The sequence below is a fragment of the Oncorhynchus tshawytscha genome, unplaced genomic scaffold (assembly GCF_018296145.1).
Source record: "Oncorhynchus tshawytscha isolate Ot180627B unplaced genomic scaffold, Otsh_v2.0 Un_contig_7058_pilon_pilon, whole genome shotgun sequence".
Taxonomy (NCBI): domain Eukaryota; kingdom Metazoa; phylum Chordata; class Actinopteri; order Salmoniformes; family Salmonidae; genus Oncorhynchus; species Oncorhynchus tshawytscha.
Genome location: NW_024607870.1, coordinates 27,501 through 36,442, shown reverse-complemented (window position 1 = coordinate 36,442; position 8,942 = coordinate 27,501). Strand labels below are relative to the sequence as shown.

The 8,942-nt window shown below is 42.4% G+C and overlaps 1 long non-coding RNA gene across 1 annotated transcript in view; it reads right to left on the bottom strand.

Annotated features, from left to right (window-relative positions):
- Positions 1-201: 201 nt before the first annotated feature.
- Positions 202-8,942, bottom strand: part of LOC112238201 — a 15,432-nt gene continuing 6,691 nt past the window's right edge. The window contains exon 3 of the long non-coding RNA XR_006081352.1: positions 202-319. This is a non-coding gene — a long non-coding RNA (uncharacterized LOC112238201). The remainder of the gene's footprint in view (positions 320-8,942) is intronic.

Here is an 8,942-nt window from a genome sequence, read left to right as displayed (position 1 = left end):
CATGGAACCAGACTGATACAGCCAATACAGCATGGGACCAGACTGATACAGCATGGAACCAGACTGATAAAGCCAGCATACAGCATGGACCAGACTGATACAGCATGGGACCAGACTGATACAGAGCTTCTACTATTCTGAACTATATACAGTAGAATGCGTACATCAACTAAAGGCATAGACAGATGATTAGAACTCCTACCTGGTTCACTCTGGTATAAAACTCTATAGCCGTCGACTTTCCCTTTCGGCTCTTTCCAGGATACATGTAATTTGCTCGTACCCAGCACTTTAAAACGTAATCTTCTGGGAGCTGGAACTGAAACAGAACAACAATAGACCCATCATTAATACTGACTCATTCAGTTACAGTTTGAGTATTGATGATTAATATGTTGAATACAGACTTTGTCCCAAATAGCACCATATTCTCTATTTAGTGCACTGCTTTTGACCAGGGCCCATAGGACTCTGATTGAAGGTAGTGGACCACAGACGGAGTATGGTAAGATTTGGGAGGCAGATACAATCTCCAGCAGGTGTTAGTGCCACTACGGTACTACACATCAGCCAGGTTAATCACACACAGACATTGAACAGACGTCCACAAAGACAACCCATTCTGGTAAACACAATAACATATTGGAAAACATTTGGAAAATAACATATTGGAAAACATATTGGATAACATACTGGAAATAGCATATTGTTGTAAAACATATTGTTGAAAACATATTGTTGTAAATATATTGTTAAGAATAACATATTGTTGTAGAATAGCATATTGTTGTAGAATAACATTGTTGGAAAACATATTGTTGAAAAACATATTGTTGAAATATATTGTTGTAAAACATATTGGAAAATATATTGGATAACATATTGTTGTAGAATAACATATTGTTGTAGAATAGCATATTGTTGTAGAATAACATATTGTTGTAGAATAGCATATTGTTGTAGAATAACATATTGTTGTAGAATAGCATATTGTTGTAGAATAACATATTGTTGTAGAATAGCATATTGTTGTAGAATAACATATTGTTGTAGAATAGCATATTGTTGTAGAATAACATATTGCTGTAAAATAGCATATTGTTGTAGAATAACATGTTGTTGTAGAATAGCATATTGTTGTAGAATAACATATTGTTGTAGAATAACATATTGTTGTAGAATAACATATTGTTGTAAATAGCATATTGCAAAACAAACAGTTATAGACAAAGAGGGTTCTTAAATGTCAGTCATATTCTCTTACTTTTTGAGACACCATTTTTAAACTAGTAAGGATGGAGGGGGGCATTTTTATAGCCTGAAATCCAAACTGATAAACTTTGTTTCATGTAAAATCATTGTGAAACAGAGCAAATCAGATGGGATTCCAGGCTAGCGTTTCTAAGTCGATGACGGCATCGACATTTCCTTTCAAAAAGACAGGTGCTGCAGACTGTTAAGAGTCAGGAAATGTTTGATCTCTCAGTTGATGGAGAATCAATCAGCTTCACCTGCCGTCCCGATGGAAAGAACAGTCAGTGGAAGACATTCTCTTAGGATTACGTTAGCGCAGCTAGGCTATAGCTAGATATTGATGCTATCTGCTGTTTCTATATGCAGGCTGCTATGAGGAAGAGAATGTGACTTTGTTTCATTACATGAAACTGCTCTTACTTTTTAGTACCATGTAACAGCATGGTGTTTCTTGTAGCCAATAAGAACAACCAAATGTAAAGTGGTACTCTTTTTTCCCCAGCTATGAACAGACGACATTCCAGTAGTATGATGAAATACTACGATCTGAGATTGACGCAAAACTATTTAAGGTTGTTGCATAGCACTTTCACCATTTACTTGGTCTACATTCTATGTTAGTTGAACTACAAACTAGTCACCAGAACAGCACTACTACATTGCCACCTTTTGAGTTGAGAAGACAATGAGAAGTTGAGAGGACAATGAGAAGTTGAGAAGACAATGAGAAGTTGAGAAGACAATGAGAAGTTGAGAAGACAATGAGAGGTTGAGAAGATGAGAATAGAATGAGAAGATGAGAATACAATGAGATGAGAATACAATGAGAAGATGATAAGACAAGGAGAAGTTGAGAAGACAAGGAGAAGTTGAGAAGACAATGAGAAGTTGAGAAGACAATAAGAAGTTGAGAAGACAAGGCTCAATGCCCAGGCCAACAAACACAGTGGTGTTTGTTCCCTTGCAAGTAGAAGAATGGCTACCAATGTAATCTTTACATGCCTATAAATCTATGAATATACTACAGTATCTACCATATAGGGACTTGAAGCTGTTTATTAGGAAGAATATGGGCATGTAAAGTTATATACAATCTGGCATAAGCTTTAAATAAATGATGAAGAATAAAGGGAAACTTTTAGGTTTGAGAAATAAATATATATATATATGAATATATATAAAGGTAAAATAAATGTATATCATCACTAAACTGAATACATCCTATAAACCTGAAGGGTCTCATCTGGGGGTTGTTTCTGTGTTCAGTAAATCATAAACTGATAGGAACTCATCTGGGGGTTGTTTCTGTGTTGAGTACATATCTCCTATAAACCTGATAGGAACTCATCTGGGGGTTGATTCTGTGTTCAGTAAACATCTCCTATAAACCTGATAGGAACTCATCTGGGGGTTGATTCTGTGTTCAGTAAACATCTCCTATAAACCTGATAGGAACTCATCTGGGGGTTGTTTCTGTGTTCAGTAAACATCTCCTATAAACCTGATAGGAACTCATCTGGGGGTTGTTTCTGTGTTCAGTAAACACAGTGTATTTAGATCCCTTGACTTTTTCCACGTTTTGTTACGTTACAGCTTTACTCTAAAATGGACGACATATTTTTTGTTCCTCATCCATCTACACACAATACCCCATAATGACATCACAATACCCCATAATGACATCACAATACCCCATAATGACATCACAATACCCCATAATGACAAAGCGAAAACAGGTTTTTAGAATTTTTTGCAAATGTATACATAAAAAAATGATAATAGGGCCTCCCGGGTGGCGCAGTGGTCTAAGGTACTGCATCACTAGCTGTGCCACCAGAGATTCTGTGTTCGAGTCCAGGCTCTGTCACAGCCGGCCGCGACCGGGAGGCCCACGGGGTGGCACACAATTGGCCCAGCTTCGTCCGGATTAGGGTTTGGCCGGCAGGGATGTCCTTGTCTCACCGCGCACTAGCGACTCCTGTGGCGGGCCGGGCACAGTGCACGCTGACTAGGTCGCCAGGTGTACGGTGTTTCCTCCGACACATTGATCTCTAGTGTTTTATCTAACCGTGTGTATAAACAGGTTTGTAATGAATAGAGACATTTGGTGACACCTTAAACAGTTATGGCAGTTATAATGGAGGTATTTAAAACCACCTGGGAAATAGAAAAGACAATTAAATAATAACTGGATACTAGATGTGAATATAATGTGAGGTATTTAAAACCACCTGGGAAATAGAAAAGACAATTAAATAATAACTGGATACTAGATGTGAATATAATGTGAGGTATTTAAAACCACCTGGGAAACAGAAAAGACAATTAAATAATGTCTGGATACTAGATGTGAATATAATGTGAGGTATTTAACACCAACTGCCTTGCCAGAAGTAGCTACAAATTCACAAATTGCCATCTTTAAGTACTTTCCATTTGTACTGTCTGACTCACTGCACATGAATTGAGTTGACGGAGGACAGGATGTTTATTAGTCCAGATGGACATTAGTCTTCTGCTTTTGTCAACCCGCTGATATACACACGTAACGTCGGTGAGACTGAAGCAGGGGTTATGTTCCTGTCAAGGGAACATCGGCAGTATGTGGCACCTGAGATATTGATGCCAGCAACCCTCTGGTAGATCACCCCCCCCCCTTCCCCTCGAGTGTATGGGAGCATCTGTCAGCCTGACTCAGCTGTACATGAGATCTGAATAATGTATAGGAACACATACGTCCATTTGCTCTGTGTGAGGACGAGGGTGTGGAGGATTCCGAGAGGAACAATGGAACACTATTGTGAGTCGAGAATTCCACAGATGAATACAGTAGCTGAAGGATTCCTTCATGATGTGATGCATTTCATTACTCCACCCGTGGCTATCAGCATGTCATTATTCACCCTTGGCTATCAGCATGTCATTATTCACCCTTGGCTATCAGCATGTCATTATTCACCCTTGGCTATCAGCATGTCATTATTCACCCTTGGCTATCAGCATGTCATTATCCACCCTTGGCTATCAGCATGTCATTATACACCCTTGACTATCACATGTCATTACTTTGGCTATCAGCATGTCATTATTCACCCTTGACTATCAGCATGTCATTATTCACCCTTGGCTATCAGCATGTCATTATTCACCCTTGGCTAACAGCATGTCATTATTCACCCTTGGCTATCAGCATGTCATTATTATCTCCTTGGCTATCAGCATGTCATTATTCACCCTTGGCTATCAGCATGTCATTATTCCCCCTTGGCTATCAGCATGTCATTACTCCCCCTTGGCTATCAGCATGTCATTATTCACCCTTGGCTATCAGCATGTCATTATTATCTCCTTGGCTATCAGCATGTCATTATTCACCCTTGGCTATCAGCATGTCATTATTATCTCCTTGGCTATCAGCATGTCATTATCCCCTTGGCTATCAGCATGTCATTATTCACCCTTGGCTATCAGCATGTCATTATTCACCCTTGGCTATCAGCATGTCATTATTCACCCTTGGCTATCAGCATGTCATTATTCACCCTTGGCTCATGTCATTATTCACCCTTGGCTATCAGCATGTCATTATTCACCCTTGGCTATCAGCATTATTCACCCTTATATCAGCCATTACTTGGCTATCAGCATGTCATTATTCACCCTTGGCTATCAGCATGTCATTATTCACCCTTGGCTATCAGCATGTCATTATTCACCCTTGGCTATCAGCATGTCATTACTCCCTCTTGGCTATCAGCATGTCATTACTCACCCTTGGCTATCAGCATGTCATTATTCACCCTTGGCTATCAGCATGTCATTACTCCCTCTTGGCTATCAGCATGTCATTACTCACCCTTGGCTATCAGCATGTCATTATTCCACCCTTGGCTATCAGCATGTCATTATTCCACTCTTGGCTATCAGCATGTCATTATTCACCCTTGGCTATCAGCATGTCATTATTCACCCTTGGCTATCAGCAGGTCATTATTCCACTCTTGGCTATCAGCATGTCATTATTCACCCTTGGCTATCAGCAGGTCATTATTCACCCTTGGCTATCAGCAGGTCATTATTCACCCTTGGTTGGCTATCAGCAGGTCATTATTCACCCTTGGTTGGCTATCAGCATGTCATTATTCACCCTTGGCTATCAGCAGGTCATTATTCACCCTTGGTTGGCTATCAGCAGGTCATTATTCACCCTTGGCTGGCTATCAGCAGGTCATTATTCACCCTTGGTTGGCTATCAGCATGTCATTATTCACCCTTGGCTATCAGCAGGTCATTATTCACCCTTGGCTATCAGCATGTCATTATTCACCCTTGGCTATCAGCAGGTCATTATTCACCCTTGGCTATCAGCAGGTCATTATTCACCCGTGGCTATCAGCATGTCATTATCCACCCGTGGCTATCAGCATGTCATTATTCACCCTTGGCTATCAGCATGTCACTATCCACCCGTGGCTATCAGCATGTCATTATTCACCCTTGGCTATCAGCAGGTCATTATTCACCCTTGGCTATCAGCATGTCATTATTCACCCTTGGCTATCAGCATGTCATTATTCACCCTTGGCTATCAGCATGTCATTATTCACCCTTGGCTATCAGCATGTCATTATTCACCCTTGGCTATCAGCATGTCATTATTCACCCTTGGCTATCAGCAGGTCATTATTCACCCTTGACTATCAGCATGTCATTATTCACCCTTGACTATCAGCATGTCATTATTCACCCTTGGCTATCAGCATGTCATTATTCACCCTTGGCTATCAGCATGTCATTATTCACCCTTGGCTATCAGCAGGTCATTATTCACCCTTGACTATCAGCATGTCATTATTCACCCTTGGCTATCAGCATGTCATTATTCACCCTTGGCTATCAGCATGTCATTATTCACCCTTGGCTATCAGCATGTCATTATTCACCCTTGGCTATCAGCATGTCATTATTCACCCTTGATATCAGCATGTCATTATTCACCCTTGGCTATCAGCATGTCATTATTCACCCTTGGCTATCAGCATGTCATTATTCACCCTTGGCTATCAGCATGTCATTATTCACCCTTGGCTATCAGCATGTCATTATTCACCCTTGACTATCAGCATGTCATTATTCACCCTTGGCTATCAGCATGTCATTATTCACCCTTGGCTATCAGCAGGTCATTATTCACCCTTGACTATCAGCAGGTCATTATTCACCCTTGGCTATCAGCAGGTCATTATTCACCCTTGGCTATCAGCATGTCATTATTCACCCTTGGCTATCAGCAGGTCATTATTCACCCTTGGCTATCAGCATGTCATTACTCCACCTGTTCCCTACCATTCTCTCACTTCTCAGTGATTAAACACAAAGTGACTCCATGACAGTTACATTACAATATACATTAGAACAGACAACTCTACAAAAACAAGCAGCCCTTTCAAGTGGTTTTATCTCTCCTCTCCTCTCATCCCTTCCTCTCATCTCTCTTCTCATCCCTTCCTCTCATCTCTCTCCTCTCATCCCTCTCATCTCTCTCCTCTCATCCCTCTCTCCCCATCCCTCTCTCCTCTCATCCATCTCTCCTCATTCCTCTCATCTCCCTCTCCTCATCCCTCTCATCCCTCTCATCCCTCTCCTCCTCATCTCTCTCTCTCTCATCTCTCTCTCCCTCTCATCCCTCCCTCTCATCCCTCTCCTCTCCTCCCTCTCTCCTCTCCTCCCTCTCCTCTCCTCCCTCTCCTCTCCTCTCCTCCATGTGAGGAGTCTTCTGTTGTGGCAGATAGCACTTACCCCTGAATCCTCTGAGCCCTTTACCTGTCTGTATGTCTGTCTGTATGTCTGTCTGTCTGTCTTCCCTCTCTCGGCACGCTGCTCACCTACCTGACTAAGGCCTAGCTTCCTCTTTTTTGAACATTTATCTGTTACCAGCATGGTAATCCCTGCTGAGGGTATTTAAATATTAAGACTCTGTTCTGCTAGTCCTCCATCACACCATGTGGAGAATGAGGCTGCAGTATACATTCGGTGCCGTTCAGTCGAAGTTGGTTGAGAGTACTGTCATGTTAAATACCACAAATGTGGGGATTAGAGAAGAGATATTGACCAAGAGTTCTTTGGATAATGTGAATTAGGTTTACATAGAATGTCAATATGTTCCTCATTCTACTCATCCAGGCCTAAATGAAACCCCAGACATGGATTTAAAATGAACACAGTAGCATTAACAACACAGGCCATTATGACCACTCTACACTCTACATTCTATGAAAAAAAGGTGCTATCTAGAACCTTAAAAGGGTTCTTTGCCTCCCGGGTGGCGCAGTGGTCTAGGGCACTGCATCGCTAGCTGTGCCACCAGAGACTCTGGGTTCGAGCCCAGGCTCTGTCGCAGCCGGCCGCGACCGGGAGGTCCGTGGGGCAACGCACAATTGGCCTAGCGTCGTCCGGGTTAGGGAGGGTTTGGCCGGTAGGGATATCCTTGTCTCATCGCGCACCAGCGGCTCCTGTGGCGGGCCGGGCGCAGTGCACGCTAACCAGGTCGCCAGGTGCACGGTGTATCCTCCGACACATTGGTGCGGCTGGCTTTCCCTTCCCCTTTTCTCCCCAATTTCGTGGTATCCAATTGTTTAGTAGCTACTATCTTGTCTCAAAAAACCAAAAGGGTTCTACTTGGAACTCAAAAGGGTCCTCCTATGGGGACAGCAGAAGAACCCTTTTGAAACCTCTCGTTGTAAGAATGTACTCCATTGTTGCAGGTAAATGAAAACACAACCATCTGTTTGGGTTTTATTGAACTGTTTTTCTGACACTCTCATCAGAATCTCTCCCTGCACATACAAATTCACTAATCTGGATTTTAACACGCTCAAATGAAACACCTTGTTTTTTCCTAATTAGGTAACTAAAAGCTAATCTGATGCCATTTGGAGTAGAGCACGGAGCTGACCCATACAGACAGACATGGAATCAATAGGGAATCATTAGTGAAGGACTCTGTCATATGAAACAGCATGTCACTGACCCCAGAGCCTGACCAGACAACACACTGTGGTGCCCAGAGACAGATAAACAGGTTCTCTGTTACAGGTGGTAGCAGCTAGTTGTGTCCAGTGTCCACTACAATAGGAGACGGATGACAGTGGTGACTGTTGAAATAACCTAAAATCACTTCTTTTTTAAACAAATGAAACTCCCAGTGTATTATATATACAGGAAATGGTAAGTGGCAGAGAGCCGTGCTAGCTTGACCCGAGCAGAGAGACAGGAGTCAGTGCGGGGGGAGAGACGTGCAGACCAGATATACATTATATATACATTATAGACAGGAGCCGTATACCCTCCACAGACAGGAGTCAGTCCACAGACAGACCAGAGCCAGAAATCCCCCACTTCACACCAGATCTGGGTTCAAATAGTATTTGTTAATGGATTGATTGAGCCTGCCTGGACTGCCAGATGGACAGGGATGACACTGTCGGGAGTTGGGACTATCCCATTGGTTCCACTGCGCCAGGCAAGCTTATCTGAACTTTCCAAGCATTTGAAAGAAAACAAATACTAATCGAACCCAGGTCTGCTCCACACCAGTCCACAGAGCCTCCACTCCCACACCAGATGAACCCAGGTCAGCTCCACACCAGTCCACAGAGCCTCCACTCCCACACCAGATGAACCCAGGC